This window comes from Engystomops pustulosus, chromosome 9 (assembly GCF_040894005.1).
Source record: "Engystomops pustulosus chromosome 9, aEngPut4.maternal, whole genome shotgun sequence".
NCBI classification, from domain to species: Eukaryota; Metazoa; Chordata; class Amphibia; order Anura; family Leptodactylidae; genus Engystomops; species Engystomops pustulosus.
In genome coordinates this window covers 106,142,280-106,159,593 of record NC_092419.1, presented here as the reverse complement: position 1 = coordinate 106,159,593, position 17,314 = coordinate 106,142,280, and the positions used below count along the sequence as shown (strand labels likewise).

At 48.0% G+C, this 17,314-nt stretch overlaps 1 long non-coding RNA gene across 2 annotated transcripts in view; it reads left to right on the top strand.

Moving 5' to 3' along the window:
• Positions 1-17,314, top strand: part of LOC140077831 (uncharacterized) — a 54,043-nt gene that overhangs the window by 33,471 nt on the left and 3,258 nt on the right. Inside the window, exons 1-2 of one of the 2 annotated variants that reach the window (XR_011849839.1) lie at positions 14,270-14,416; positions 16,555-16,604. This is a non-coding gene — a long non-coding RNA (uncharacterized lncRNA). Of the gene's footprint in view, positions 1-14,269; positions 14,417-16,554; positions 16,605-17,314 lie in introns of those variants that run through there. The other variant, XR_011849840.1, reaches the window with a different exon arrangement.

The following is a 17,314-nucleotide window of genomic DNA, read 5'->3' as shown; positions in this document are numbered from 1 at the left end:
GAAGCTTGCCCTTGATGAAATCCTGACTTGGAAAGATGTTGTCCTTAGGGCATCAGACAAGGGGGGATCAATTGTTATCATGAACAAAGAACAGTGGGGCACATTTACTTACCCAGTCCAGAGGAGATCCCGGAAGTGCATTGTCCGACGACAATGCGCTGTGCGGCAATTCACTAAGATCCTGCGCCCGATATCCTGCATGTGTCGCTTCCCCGCTCAGGTCCGCCGGAGTTCACCTTCTTCTTCCCGGTGCATGTAAGTGCATGGCTTGCGACACAATTTTTAAGTTAAATCCCACGGTTTGCCCGAATCCGTCGGATCATCCGATGGCCCGCTTCCCGATTTGGGTCGTATGAAAACCGTCGCGATTGCGCCCAAATCCAATTGAGTGCGAAACAATTGCCTGCTAAATACCTGTCCCAGCACCGCGATCCCCGAAAGAAAAACATTGGAAAACCCGACAGAAATGCGGCCGCGGGACCCTTAGTAAATAAGCCCCAATATTTCTCACAGACCGCTACCCTCTTGTCTGATGAACTATCATATAGACAGCTAGGATTAGATCCCACTCAGGCAAACTGCAGGAGGCAATTGCAGAAGGAGTTGCATTAGGGGTATTGACTCCAAACTTAGCAGAAAAACGTATAGTTTCATACCCCATGACACCAATTTTACCTGTGGTCCCGAAAACACATAAAAAATTTCCCCCCAATGAGACCCATTATTTTGTGTATTGGATCCATTAATGAAAACCCATGTGGTTGGCTGGATCATTATCTACAGCCATTAGTTTTGAGAACGCCTGGATATCTCAAAAATAGTCGAGATGTCCTATCAGCCATGCAAGATAAAATCTGTCAGGAGAACTTTATATGGCTGAGTTGCAACATTGTTGCACTGTATCCATCAATTCCAAACAATATAGACATCTGGGCTTTGGCATTTCATGTCAAACAGTAAAACAGTATAGCGCAGTGATGGCTAACCTATGGCACTGGTGCCAGAGGTGGCACTCAGAGCCCTTTCTGTGGGCACCCAGACCATCACCAGAGAGGACTCCAGGTATCTTCCTGCAGTCCCAGACAGCCCAGGACTTGCTGTGCACAGCGTTATTTTAAAGTGACAGCTCTACCTGGGACTATTTTCTGCTTTATTGGTGTCCTCAGGGGCTGGTATCAATGAAAACTGTGACAGAGAAGGGAGTATAAATCACAAATTACATTTCTGTGTTGGCACTTTGTGATAAATAAGCGGGTCTTTGTTGTAGTTTGGGCACTCGGTCTCTAAAAGGTTTGCCATCACTGGTATAGCGCATATAACCCTGAACTCCAAGAATTTATAATGGAAGTGTGCAATTACCTCTTACAGCACAACTACTTTATGTGCGATTCCAAATTCTACTTGCAAACTCAAGGAGTCTGTATGGGGGAAATATTTTCCCCATCATTAGCGAACCTAGTGATGTTGTAGTGGGAAGAGCAGAACATCTTCTCTTGTATAGAGCGGTATGGCAGATACATCGACGATCTCCTCCTCATTTGTAGGGGCGATGTATTTCTAAGTCAGCTTACCCATGATTCGTGATTGTTTGGTGAGCGTGCATGAGATACCCCGACCTGCATTTCACCTATCCCCGCTTGCTCAGGCCCCCTACAGCTGCTCTGAGATTATTAGGAAGCTCAGTAATTACCCTGTTGTATTTTTGAACCACGGTTTTTGTAATATTCATTCATTGGCACTTCATGGGAATATATGGCAAATTGGTACACAAAAAGTTGACCTTGCACTAGCAGTTTTTTGTGAATATTTGCATATTCTAAGATGCCCTATGAAAACATGTGACTATGAATTGTTTTGTGATGCGGTGATGAATTAGATGGACCTTCAGGAATGATTTATTTTGTGTTATACTTTAATGTTGTAATGAATATTATTTTTACTCATGTTGTGATGCAATATGTATGGACCGGTGTACACCAATACGCCTTTAGTAATGTGTTGAATTGTTGATGGAGTGGGTTCAAATAAGAAAGATTTGTTTAGGGCAAAAATAATTTTTCTGTTTTGTGCTGACAATTGCTGCATTGCTTAGCTTTGCCGAGATACGGGAAAGACATGGGGGCACAATTACTTACCCGGCCGTCAGAGTTCCCAAAATACGGAGTGTCCGACGATCATCCACTCCAGATCGATTCACTAAGATCGAGCGCCTGATATCCTGCATGTTTAGCTTCCTCGCTCAGGTCCCCCGGAGTTCCCCCTCTTCTTCCCGGTGCATGTAAGTGAATTGGTTGTGACATAATTTCAAACTTAAATTCCTCGCTCAGTCCGAATTGGACGGATCGTCTGATGGCCCGCCCCCCGATTTCTGTTGCATGAAAGCCGGCGCCTATGCGGCAAAATCCGATCGCGTGCGACACAATCCCCTTCTAAATACCTGTCACAGAGGCCCAAATCCCGAAAATTTCCAAAATCCGACAAATGTGCGATCCGCAGGACCCTTAGTAAATAAGCCCCATGTGCCCATAATAGCCGCCTTTCACTACACACTATTACACCATGCTTTCAAGGCCCACTTTGGTTCTTTCAGCCTGACCGACAAATTTTCCAAGCTGGAGACTCTGATGAGCACCCCCGTACCTCCCTAAACCACTCCTGCAAGAACTAAGGACCAGACCCTCTGAAATGTCAGATGATGACTGTAGGAGATTGAACCGTCCTATTTTACATCTGTGGTGAGTGCAAGGGACTTCCTAATCCAATTTAAATTCTTACACCGGGTTTACTTCACCCCTGCAAGACTTTTTCGCATGGGAGTAACGCCCCCAAGGATTTTTGTTTCCGGTGTCAGGCTGAAGCCGGATCCTTCTTACATTGTTTCTGGTTATGCCCTAAGTTTAATATGTTTTGGTCAGAAGTCCTGGAATTCCTAAATAGACATTTTGAGTTCCCTCGACTACTGTCCCCTACAGTATGTCTCTAGGGTGTTATGAATAAAGTCATTAAAGGCTACTAAGACAAAATCTTTCTTCGGTTTACCTTATACTATGCCCGGAATGTGCCCCCCCCCCCCATACACTACCCTATAAGTCATCAGCCAAATATCTGCCTATACGACAAAGGAGATGAGGAATATTGGTGTGGGTGTGAGAATGTCTGTCTGTCTTGTGTCATTGTAGTGTTATGTTACAACCAGGCTGGCTGTCTGCAGTACTATGGCCTTCATCACTGTATATTCTGTATACCACATTTACTTTTATTGAGAATTTAATTGGCTGGTTGACACAATTACAATTGCACCTGTAATTGTCTTAAAGTGGAGAATATTACGCTTGTCAGGTTTCAGGAGTAGTGGACTCACCGGACCACGGTGGACGATGACGTAAGCCGACACCTGGGACCCGAATCTAAGATCAACAGAGCCCACCGCAAAGCAGGTTGGACTTGCTGCGGCGTGGAACCACCAGGTCGTTAAAGTGGAGAATATTACGCTTGTCAGGTTTCAGGAGTAGTGGACCCACCGGACCACGGTGGACGATGACGTAAGCCGACACCTGGGACCCGAATCTAAGATCAACAGAGCCCACCGCAACTTTGTCCACGGTGGCAGCCAAGGCGAGGTATATTAAGCGGGATTGTAGTCGGGGACAGGCAGCCCAGGATCAGGTTAGGGTCAACAGGATCATAGTCTAATACAGAACCGGGGTCACAACAGGGAATCAAAGCACAGGCACAAGGCAGGGACACAAGATTTCTCAACGGCATTAGCAAGAAGATCCAGCAGGGAATGCTGGGAGAGGCCGGATTGGAACCATTTCCTGGAATGGCCAGCACCAATCAGTGGTGCGCTGGCCAGTTAAATCTCCACAAGCCAGTGCACGCGCACAGCCACGGGAGCCGGAACAGGAATGGGGACAGGTAAGTGGCGCTGGGCAAGAGGGTCACGGGTGAGCCCGCGGCCTGAGATATGGGTCGTGTGAGCACCCGTGAAAACGATGCAGCCCGCTGTCTTGTTATTTTGTTTAAGTTTATTGTTATTGTACAAAAATGTTAAAAAATGTATAAATAAATACTTAAAAAAAGCTATTCTATAATGGTAAGCTATAAGTGTTCACCGGTTGACCCCGGGTTCTTTGTCTATGGACACTACGTTCTATGAAGTGAATGTTTACTGCAGAGAGACCACATGGAAAGAATATCCTAAACATTTCATGCTAAAATGTGTGCCTCCTGTTATTCATGTTTGTCTCATGTTGACAAGTTGATTATGAATGACATGAAAAGAAGAAATCATTTTAACGTGTCTGCTGGATGTCTCAGAGATTTGTGACTTGCAGACCAGGGGTGGTAAGTTCACGACCGCAAATATCTGATTCCTAGAAAATGTCAACCAGCATATGGGGTGATCTGATACCAGAGCTGCTAACCAGTATAACCGCATTGGTAGAAGGACTCCTGCTAAACCATTACAGGTTATTTCACCTCAAAATCCTCAGGGACAAAACACTTCACATCAACAAGTCTGCAGAAGGACGGACCGGGTCCCTAAAAGAGAAATAGAACTGCACCATTAGTGTCATTACACAGCATTTTATGTATCACTGGTGCTGTACATTATAACATACATAGGATTAGAGATGAGCGAACACACTCGTCCGAGCTTGATGCTCATTCGAGCAAAGCGTACTCGAAACTGCTCGTTGCACGGACGAGTATTTCGCCAGCTCGAGAAAATGGCATCTCCCGCCGTTTTGCTTTTTGGCGGCCAGAAACAGAGCCAATCACAAGCCAGGAGACTCTGCACTCCACCCAGCATGACGTGGTACCTTTACACGTCGATAGCAGTGGTTGGCTGGCCAGATCAGGTGACCCTGGGATAGACTAGCCCCTGCCTGCGCTGCTCGCATCATTCTCTGTCTGGATGCCGCTAGGGAGAGAGCTGCTGCTGGTCAGGGAAAGCGTTAGGCTGTTCTATTAGATTAGTGTTAGGCAGGAGTGATTCTACAAGAACCCAACAGCCCTTGTTAGGGCTAGAATAGCGTTATATATATATATTTTTTTGGTTTGCTTGTGGCTGGGCTTGCTGGCATTAGTAGTGCAGCTAGTACCATATTGTGAGGAATTTGCAGGGAGACTTGCGACCGCTGTGTTTAGCTCTTAGTGACACACATATCCATCTCAAACACCGAAGTGGGACAATTTATTAGGGGTTTGATTTGAGTCTGCTGATTTATTTTTTACGTTTATTTCTCTTATAACTCAAAGTCATCTGGCACAGCACAAAATCCAGTTGTGTGCTGTCAGTGTAGGTTAGAAACTAGCCATAGCAATAGGATAGCATTGTTTTGTTTAAAAAAAAAACACAAAAAAAAAATTGAAGTTTACACTTTAATTTTGAAAATGTTTAACCCGAGGTCTAGGGGTAGAGGACGAGGGCGTGGACGTGGGCGTCCAACTACTGCAGGGGTCAGAGGCCGTGGTCCTGGGCGGGGTGAGACACCACCTGCTGATGAGGGAGCAGGGGAACGCCGCAGAGCTACACTCCCTAGGTTCATGTCTCAAGTTACTGGGACTCGTGGTAGAGCACTGTTGAGGCCAGAACAGTGCGAAGAGGTGATGTCGTGGATTGCGGACAATGCTTCTAGCCATTTGTCCACCAGTCAGTCTTCCACGCAGTCCACCCATGTCCCCGAAATCAGCACTCCTTCAGCTCCTTCACCTCAGCCTCCTTCCCCCCAGTTGGGGCCGGGTGAACACAGTGCTTCTGAGACGGAGGCGAGTCCTATAGCAGAACAGGTTGGAAGAGGCAGTGGTGGGGCCAGACGGAGAGGCAGGGCCAGAGCTGGTGCATCAGCGCCAAATGTGTCAACTAGTGAAGCTCCCGTGGCGAGGGCTCCCGTGGCGAGGGCTAGATCTTCAGAAGTCTGGAGGTTCTTTAAAGAAACACCGGATGACCGACGGACTGTGGTGTGCAACCTTTGCCAAACCAGGATCAGCAGGGGTTCCACCACTACTAGCTTAACTACCACCAGTATGCTCAGGCATATGAATGCTAAACACCCCACTCAATGGCACCAAGCCCGTTCACCTCCGGCTGGGCACACCACTGCTCCTTCCCCTGTGTAATCTGCTAGCCAGCCCCCTGCCCAGGACCCTGCCACAAAAACCCCATCGTCGCCTCCACGATCCTCCACAGCATCCACCAGCGTTCAGCTCTCCATACCCCAGACGCTGGAGCGCAAAAGGAAGTATAGCGCAACCCACCCACACGCCCAAGCCCTCAACGTCCACATCTCCAAACTGCTTGGCCTGGAGATGCTGCCCTATAGGCTGGTAGAGACCGAGGCCTTTCGAAACCTCATGGCGGCGGCCGCCCCTCGGTATTCGGTCCCCAGCCGCCACTATTTTTCCCGATGTGCCGTCCCAGCCCTGCACAAGCACGTGTCAGACAACATCATCCGTGCCCTGACCAACGCCGTTTCTGACAAGGTCCACCTGACCACGGACACGTAGACGAGTGCTGCCGGGCAGGGCCACTGTATATCGCTGACGGCACATTGGGTTAACTTGGTGGAGGCTGTCCATTTCCGTGGTGTTTCCATCCTTTTCTGAGGTTCCCAGGTTCCCAGGTGTTTGGCCAAGCTTCCCTGTGCAGAGCCTTGGTCCCCTTGAAAAATGCTTGAGTCTCCCATTGACTTCAATGGGGCTCGTTATTCGAGACGAGCACTCGAGCATCGGGAAAAGTTCGTCTCGAATAACGAGTGCTCGCTCATCTCTACATAGGATAGAAACAAATACATTATACAATACATAAAACTGGATACATGTATATAAAAAGGACCCTGTGTGTGTGTGAGCTCCCAATCTACTGTATGAGGGCAGGTAAAAAGAGATGATAGGTGCAGATGGAGATTATTGACATTACTTTGAGGTTTTATGGTTCTATTAGCGCGGTGTACATTAGTGGTAAGCTATAAGTGTTCACCAGTTGACCCCAGGTTATGGTCTATGGACCATAAAGGAAGTCAACCACATGGATGTAGTGTTGTACATCAAGCACACTTACACGCTGGTGTGTGTGTGTCCCTAAACATTATCTGTTCATTCATTATATTCTAGTTTTGGAGAAAATCGTCTATTAAAATTATGCAAATTAGTCTCACAAACTATATGTCTACTTCACAGTAGTCCCTTCTGGCTCCGTCCTCTGCTAATTATGCACGGCCGCCTTCTCCGTTCCTTCCCCAACCAGAGAGCCGGTTCAGCCGCCACGTGCAGGAATTGCAGAGAGTCGGCTGACGTCACCATCTCTCTGGCTGGGAATGGAGGCGTCTAATCGGTGAGGGTGCGACTGATTGTATGGAGCATTGAGACGCACCTACCACTCCATCATATAGTGAGAATGAGACCCCTTGTTCTCCTGATCACAGGGGGGGTCACATCTTGTGATTGTTGAGGATCCTAGGAGTCAATCAGATTGGATAGGGGATGACAAGTAAACTTGGTGTAACCCCTCTAAAGGATCAGGCTAAATACAACCAATAGGATGTACACAGCACTATAAATCACATCTGCAGCAGGACAACTGAACTGACCCAGGATCTACTATATCACAGTAGGTCCTGTTGGATTGGTGACAGTGATGGGATCCATCTACTACCAAGTATTGGTACAGGCAGAACCCATCATCCTTTTTTCGGATAGAATCCGCAAAAGTAACAGGTCCTTAGAATGTTTTGTAACATGACCACATGGAGGAATCGTCTTATTCTTTAAAATTTAAATTTCATGATGTGGAATTTCCTTACCACCTCACAACACATCCTATATTTTGGCAGCCTCGCGTATAGCCACGGGTCACTCAGGGTAAGGCTGGACAAGAAATTCTTCAATCTCTACAGTTCTTGCTATTGATTTCAGACATTGCTTCCTTATAAAGTTTATATATGCATTATTGAAATTCCACAGCTGGGTGAGGTGGGGAATTTAGAGGGTTACATTACCGATCACCATCACTCACAGTACCACTCGCAGAATATGCGGTGTATCTGTAAAGTTTAACATGCAATAAGATTGCAGGAAATTGGAGAATTTAGGCGAAACGTCTCTGGCATTTCTTGTTATTTCTGTGCTGTAGTTTTATGTGCTCACATACAGTATTGTGTGGGGGAGGATGTGGAAGGGACACATTGGAGATGTTACCAATGATGGGAGCAAAGCTATATCCCACCAATATTATTCTCAAATATGGGCATATCAGTGAGATTGGTGCCTCCGGATCAGATCCTGAATCCATCTAACGCCTGCAGGTAGTATTTTTAGGTCTGATAACTTGTGACAGATTACAGGTGTAAGTTACATAGGAGACAGCGCCATCATTAGCTGAGCTCTGACTAATATAGGAGGATATCACTCTGCACACCTCGGCATGAGGACCTGAATGTAAGCGTCCTACAGAAGGAATGGGGCCGATTCTCTATAAATATTATAGCCCCTATAAGTCTGGAATCACTTCCTACATATGGTACTAGAATCAGCGTCTTGGGGAATGGAGCATGTGTCCCTTCTGCCTGCTCTTGATCTGTGGTTTTAGGGCCTTTCGAGGACCTTCAAAGGTTGTGAATGTGTATTGAGAGCAGGAACAGATGTGTGAGGATTTCATGGGTGAAGACCCTTGTCAGTCTAAAATGTGGTGGCTGGTTTGGATGGCCGTGGGTCCCCTAGAAGGCTTGGACGCCGGGCTACCGCCCAAACTACCTGTCTTATAATCAACTACTCTGCACCTTATATGCACACATATCCATTCTGACCACTAATGTCTGTGCGATGGCCTCTCACAAGCATCTAGATCTCAGGTCACCTATCTACAGGTCACCAACCCTCATCCTTTTCGGGCAGAAGGACCTAATGCTTTTTTGTAAAGAAAGAACATACATACACACAAATGAAAGCACCAGAAGTATGCTGAATTTAAAAGGGTGCCACACTTGATTATAGGAAGTGCATGGTATTACTACTAAGCTTCATGAATTGCAATATACCTGCACATACCTGTTCTGGTGTGGAGATATTTTTTGAAAGTTTTGAAAGTAGCCACATTTTTCAACTTCAAAAATTACAACAATTGACATTTGCGGGACAGTAACATATTTTTAGGGTTCTCCTGTCGCCCGGGCGGCTGGGATTCTGGAGTCTCGCACGTCTCTGCTGCATCCCTGGGGAGCTGCTGGAGGGAGCACACTATGATGGGGAGTTGCTGGAGGGGGCCACACTATGATGGGGAGCTGCTGGAGGGGGCACACTATGATGGGGAGCTGCTGGAGGGAGCACACTATGATGGGGAGTTGCTGGAGGGAGCACACTATGATGGGGAGTTGCTGGAGGGAGCACACTATGATGGGGAGTTGCTGGAGGGAGCACACTATGATGGGGAGTTGCTGGAGGGAGCACACTATGATGGGGAGTTGCTGGAGGGGGCACACTATGATGGGGAGTTGCTGGAGGGAGCACACTATGATGGGGAGCTGCTGGAGGGAGCACACTATGATGGGGAGTTGCTGGAGGGGGCACACTATGATGGGGAGTTGCTGGAGGGGGCACACTATGATGGGGAGCTGCTGGAGGGAGCACACTATGATGGGGAGCTGCTGGAGGGAGCACACTATGATGGGGAGCTGCTGGAGGGAGCACACTATGATGGGGAGCTGCTGGAGGGAGCACACTATGATGGGGAGTTGCTGGAGGGAGCACACTATGATGGGGAGCTGCTGGAGGGAGCACACTATGATGGGGAGTTGCTGGAGGGAGCACACTATGATGGGGAGTTGCTTTAGGGAGCACACTATGATGGGGAGTTGCTGGAGGGAGCACACTATGATGGGGAGTTGCTGGAGGGAGCACACTGATGGGGAGCTGCTGGAGGGGGACACACTATGATGGGGAGCTGCTGGAGGGAGAACACTATGATGGGGAGTTGCTGGAGGGAGCACACTATGATGGGGAGCTGCTGGAGGGGGCACACTATGATGGGGAGTTTCTGGAGGGAGCACACTATGATGAGGAGTTGCTGGAGGGAGCACACTATGATGGGGAGCTGCTGGAGGGAGCACACTATGATGGGGAGCTGCTGGAGGGAGCACACTATGATGGGGAGTTGCCGGAGGGAGCACACTATGATGGGGAGTTGCCGGAGGGTGACACACTATGATGGGGAGTTGCCGGAGGGGGACACACTATGATGGGGAGTTGCCGGAGGGAGCACACTATGATGGGGAGTTGCCGGAGGGAGCACACTATGATGGGGAGCTGCTGGAGGGGGACACACTATGATGGGGAGCTGCTGGAGGGAGAACACTATGATGGGGAGTTGCTGGAGGGGGCACACTATGATGGGGAGCTGCTGGAGGGGGCACACTATGATGGGGAGTTTCTGGAGGGAGCACACTATGATGAGGAGTTGCTGGAGGGAGCACACTATGATGGGGAGCTGCTGGAGAGAGCACACTATGATGGGGAGCTGCTGGAGGGAGCACACTATGATGGGGAGCTGCTGGAGGGAGCACACTATGATGGGGAGCTGCTGGAGGGAGCACACTATGATGGGGAGCTGCTGGAGGGAGCACACTATGATGGGGAGCTGCTGGAGGGAGCACACTATGATGGGGAGCTGCTGGAGGGAGCACACTATGATGGGGAGTTGCTGGAGGGAGCACACTATGATGGGGAGCTGCTGGAGGGAGCACACTATGATGGGGAGCTGCTGGAGGGAGCACACTATGATGGGGAGCTGCTGGAGGGAGCACACTATGATGGGGAGTTGCTGGAGGGAGCACACTATGATGGGGAGTTGCTGGAGGGAGCACACTATGATGGGGAGCTGCTGGAGGGAGCACACTATGATGGGGAGTTGCTGGAGGGGGCACACTATGATGGGGAGCTGCTGGAGGGAGCACACTATGATGGGGAGCTGCTGGAGGGAGCACACTATGATGGGGAGTTGCTGGAGGGAGCACACTATGATGGGGAGCTGCTGGAGGGAGCACACTATGATGGGGAGCTGCTGGAGGGAGCACACTATGATGGGGAGCTGCTGGAGGGAGCACACTATGATGGGGAGCTGCTGGAGGGAGCACACTATGATGGGGAGCTGCTGGAGGGAGCACACTATGATGGGGAGCTGCTGGAGGGAGCACACTATGATGGGGAGCTGCTGGAGAGAGCACACTATGATGGGGAGCTGCTGGAGGGAGCACACTATGATGGGGAGCTGCTGGAGAGAGCACACTATGATGGGGAGCTGCTGGAGGGAGCACACTATGATGGGGAGCTGCTGGAGAGAGCACACTATGATGGGGAGCTGCTGGAGGGAGCACACTATGATGGGGAGCTGCTGGAGGGAGCACACTATGATGGGGAGCTGCTGGAGGGAGCACACTATGATGGGGAGCTGCTGGAGGGAGCACACTATGATGGGGAGCTGCTGGAGGGAGCACACTATGATGGGGAGCTGCTGGAGGGAGCACACTATGATGGGGAGCTGCTGGAGGGAGCACACTATGATGGGGAGCTGCTGGAGGGAGCACACTATGATGGGGAGCTGCTGGAGGGAGCACACTATGATGGGGAGCTGCTGGAGGGAGCACACTATGATGGGGAGCTGCTGGAGGGAGCACACTATGATGGGGAGCTGCTGGAGGGGGCACACTATGATGGGGAGCTGCTGGAGGGAGCACACTATGATGGGGAGCTGCTGGAGGGGGCACACTATGATGGGGAGCTGCTGGAGGGAGCACACTATGATGGGCAGCTGCTGGAGGGAGCACACTATGATGGGGAGTTGCTGGAGGGAGCACACTATGATGGGCAGTTGCTGGAGGGAGCACACTATGATGGGGAGCTGCTGGAGGGAGCACACTATGATGGGGAGCTGCTGGAGGGAGCACACTATGATGGGGAGCTGCTGGAGGGAGCACACTATGATGGGGAGCTGCTGGAGAGAGCACACTATGATGGGAGGCTGCTCAGATAAACGCTTGTTAAAGCCCAAGTCTGGAAAATGTAAAAAATGTAAAAAAAATAAATAAAAAAAAACAGAAAATCATTTTTTAATAATTAAATAACATAAAAATCCCTTAATTAGCCCAATTACTTCTAAAATCCAGATAAACTATATAAAACACAAAAACGTACATATTTGATATCACTGTGTCCCTATCGATCTGTACAATAAATCTAAAACAATAATGAACCCACTCGGTTAACGACGTAAAAAAAAAAAAAACAAGGAAAACCTCCTGTAATATACCATTTTTAACCAAATAGCCTCACAAAAAATGTTCTAAAAAATGATCAAAAAAGTAACGTGCCCTAATATGATAGCGCTGAAAAGAACAAAATGATAAAAACCCTCAACTAGATCTGTCAACAGAAAAATATAGAAGTTCTGCCCCTAAAAAGTTATATATAGTAAAAACAATATTGGTTTAATATAAGATAAGATAAACTATATAAATGAGGTATCACCGTAATCGTAGTGAACCAGAGAATACTGATAAAATATTATTTTTATATTATGGCGAGCGGGGGGAAAAAGGGCTAAAAATCCAAAACAAAAATGGATAATTTTGTTCGTATCCCCCTTCAAATAGTTAATAAAATCTCATGAATCAGCTATAGACCCCCAAAATGAATTATCTATACATTGTATCTCACCTCGCAAATAATAAGCCTCGTATGTTCCCATTACCTAAACAAATAAAAATTTCATAGCTTGTACAATGGGGCAGATTTACTTACCCGGTCCATTCGCGATCCAGCGGCGCCTTCTCTGCGGTGGATTCGGGTCCGGCCGGGATTCACTAAGGCAGTTCCTCCACCGTCCACCAGGTGTCGCTGCTGCGCTGAAGTTCCCCGAGGCCCGCTGGAATGCACCATCCTATACCTGGTGAAGAGTCCCGCAACACTTTTTTTAAAAAAAATGCGGCGTTTTTTTCCGAATCCGCCAGGTTTTCGTTCGGCCACGCCCCCCGATTTCCGTCGCGTGCATGCCGGCGGCGATGCGCCACAATCCGATCGCGTGCGCCAAAATCCCGGGGCAATTCAGGGAAAATCGGCGCAAATCGGAAATATTCGGGAAAAACGCGAATCGGGCCCTTAGTAAATGACCCCCAATGTGACAATACAAATCTGCTCTGGATGGTGCTGCTTTCTTCCTATGCTCGGCCGTGCGCCCGTACAGCAGTTACCACCACATATGGGGGATCAGTACAGTTCAGTACCATAAGGAGAAATTGGGCATCAGAGCGCTTCATTTTATTCATTATGAAAGTGTCATTTTTGGCCTAAATGAATGTATTCCCCCCCGCCCCCCCCCCCCCCCCAAAAACAAAAGTTTCTAAATCGCAGGTCCGTATTGTTTTAACCGATGTGAAACACTTAAAGGGTTAATAGACTTTAGAGAAGTTGTTTTACATACGTTGAGGGGTGAAGTTTCAATAGTGGGGTAATTAATGGCGTTTAACTATTATTTAGGACTTTCTAAATCACAGCTGAGTTGTCCCTCAAAATGTGAGTTTTGGCGATTTTCATGAAAATTTGAAAAATCGCACCTAAAGTTCTGCGCCTCATAACATCCTAGAAAAATGAGAGGACGCATAAAAATATCATCGCAACATAAAGCAGACATTCCGGAAATGTGAATTATCATGCGTTTTCCCGGCGTGTTACCCGAATATTTCCGATTTGCGGCGATTTTCCCTGTATTGCCCAGGGATTTTGGCGCACGCGATCGGATTGTGGCGCATCGGCGCTGGCATGCGAGCGACGGAAATCGGGGGGGCGTGGCCGAACGAAAACCCGACGTATTCGGAAAAACCGCCGCATTTAAAAACTGAAAATCGGTCGCAGAGCTTGCACTTACCTTCACTCGGCCGTCCTCTGTGTATTCCAGTGCGTTCTGATGCTCTTCAGCGCAGCAGCGCCACCTGGTGGACGGCGGAGTAACTACCTTAGTGAATCCCGGCCGGACCCGAATCCACCGCAAAGAACGCGCCGCTGGATCGCGAATGGACCGGGTAAGTAAATCTGCCCCATTGTGTCTCCAGAAAACACCCAGATATGTTAAAGCGTTCCGAAAAATCGAGTCTGGTCATTGAGCTGAAAACAAGCAGAGGTGATAAGGGGTTAAACTCCCCCCCCCCCCTCCCCCTCCCCCTCCCCCTCCCTAGTCTAGTCACATGACCCAGTGCTCAGGTGAGGCTGCAGGACTACAACATGGGGCAGAGCTTATCAAATCCACACAGCTCAGCATTTATATCATTGTGTCCTAGCAGTGTCAGAGCATGCTGGGAGTTGTAGTTCTGGACAGCTGTCACCCCTCTACCACACAGTAACGGTTTCCTTTCCGTCAGGAGGTCTGGTAGGTGATTTAATCATCATGTTCAATGGTCAGAACTTACATTTTATCCACTAATAAATAGGGGTTTGGTTATTGGTGACAAATTGTATACAGGCGGTCCCCTACTTAAGAACACTCAACATACATACGACCCCTAGTTACAAACGGACCCCTGGATATTGGTAATTTATTGTACTTTAGTCCTAGGCTACAATAATCAGCTATAACAGTTATCAGGTGTCTGTAATGAAGCTTTAGTGTTAATATTGATTCCCATGACAACCCAACATTTTAAAAATCCAATTGTCACAGAAACCAAAAAAAGTTCTGGCTGGGATTACAATGATTAAATATACAGTTCCGACTTACATACAAATTCAACTTAAGAACAAACCTACAGACCCTATGTTGTATGTAACCCGGGGACTGCCTGTAATGATCCGGCTCTAGAGGCTTTACCCCTGTGACCTTGTGCTTCTATAGAGGGCATGGAAGTGCAGGCTTTGCCACTCAACTTAATAAATGGAACTAAGGCTACATTCACATTAACGTATGCCCGCCAGGCCGTAGTATGGCGGGCATACGTTCTCCGCGCATAGAGATATATGGCGCACAGCGGGTACGGAGCGGTACAGTGCTGCACCGTACCACTCCGTTCCCCCATTGCCGGCCTATGGGGGATGTATATACTGCTACAAGCTTTTGGCCGTATATATAAGTCCCCCAACGGTGGTGTGAATGTAGCCTTAGTGTGGTTTCACATTGGCGTTTTACTTTCACATCAGTGATTTGGGCTCATGGACACACACAGATTGGTTTTTTCCTACTTGGCTTCAGTGATTTTTTTTTTTCCCGAATGCCTTAAAGCACTCCTGTCATCAGGTCTCTGCCACTAGTCCTGTCACCTCTACCTGTTGGAGCAGCTCACATGGATCCCATCCCAGCCTTTATCTAGTTATTTCATACATTATTCATTGTAAAATCATCTATTTTTTATCATGTAAATGAGGCTGGTCACATGGTCAGAGGCAGTGATGTCACCACTGTTGCCCCTCCCCTCTCCTCCCCCTGCTCATGTCTGTGTGTAATGTATAGTAAAGCATGGCTAGTGTATGTGCTGCATCTGCTGACATGCTGCATCCTCCTAATATACAGGTGAGAGACACAGACATCAGCTACACATGAATCTGACATGTTCTGCTATAACATGGCTGCCTGGAGCTGCTGTATCTCTCCTGTACACACACACACAGGCTGCAGGGGGCGTGGCCACCAGCACCAGGAAGCACATCATTATACAGCCTCACATCATTATACAGGCTGTCAGTCATGCACTGGGGGTGTGGCCACCAGCACCAGGAAGCACATCATTATACAGCCTCACACCATTATACAGCCTGTCAGTCAAGCACTGGGGGTGTGGCTGTACCTCCCACTCATGAATAGAGTGGACAGCTTGAATATGCTAATGACTCATTGGACATTTCACAGGTCATTTGCATACAGCTTTAGGACCTCATTGCTTAGGTTTACAGGCATGTAGAGGGACAATGAAGGGATAGAGGCAATGCTCTCTAATGGCAGTTTATGAAAATATATTTAGTTTAGGGGGGTTATTTTGCATGACGGGTTCTCTTTAATGACCCATTTTTTTTCATTGGGATTTTTCACACTTCAGTTTTTTTCCCGCTGATGCAATGTTGTCAGTGAACACTAAAAGATAAGAACGGATGAGTAAGGCGTGCGGCAAAAATCACTGACACCAGGAAGAGAAATCCAATCTGTACGTGTCCATTAGTTTTCTTGTAACATCTTGAATTTCTTCCACTGGCAACACGGTGCAAAACTTACCACCCGTAACATGCTTTGTGCTGGTATCGCAATTCCATTGTGTAGTGATGGATGCGGCTAAATTGCAATACCACACACTACCCTTGGTCAGGAGCGGCGCTGTTTTTGGAAGAAAGCAGCCATATTTTTGCAAACCCTGGATAAACCCCCTTAAGAAAAGAGTTGGATGTGAATGAGTTTCTCCTATACTGCATTCCCATGCTCGTCGTTCTTCCCTTATGGATCTGCTCTAGTAATATCACATCCTATCGATCTCCGTTCTGTCACAACCTGATTACATTGGATATTATTATGTTTGTGTCTTTCAGCTCGGAACATGTCATTGCTGGCCCCCGCAGAGGTCACCGGCATCGCTGAGGTAAGTGGATGGCTGAGTGTTCATCCTTGTGTTATACCAGACTCCTCCGCTCCTGGGATGTATAGACCCATCACCAATCATAGTTATTGATCTGATTAATCATTCAGGAAGGTGCACATTCAACTGATTCTGTTGTGTCCTGATAATCCTGGAGATAATCCATATAATGCTCCGGTATGTTATTATGTATAATCAGTGGGGCTCTGTACTAGAGGGAAGATATATTGGTGCCCATTATAGTTACAGCAATGACCTCCCTGCGGTGTCACTATGGACAATGACATAACTTCTGATGTGAGACATTCTGGTTGTTTTGTGTGATACTTTTAATGTATATAATGCCAGGAGCTTTTTCTAGTATATGCAGAGGCGTAACTAGAAGCTGATGGGCCCCAGTGCAAAGTCTGTGCCAGGCCCCCGACTATAAGGTATGGTTTATAGTAATAGTCTTCTCATATGGGAAAGTGACACCATAAGGGCCCCCTAAAACTCTTGGGCCCTGGTGCAATCGCAACCTCAGCACCCCCTCAAGTTACGCCTCTGAGTATATGCCCCAGACCTTAGGCTTAACCTCAGTCTGCACAGAGGCCTCCGTGTCCATGAGCTTCACTAACACATGACTATCTGGTTCTGCATCTCTTTCCCCTGCAGGGTCTGTACTTCATATACATGGTACACAGCTGCACTGCCACCACATCTGAATAATAATG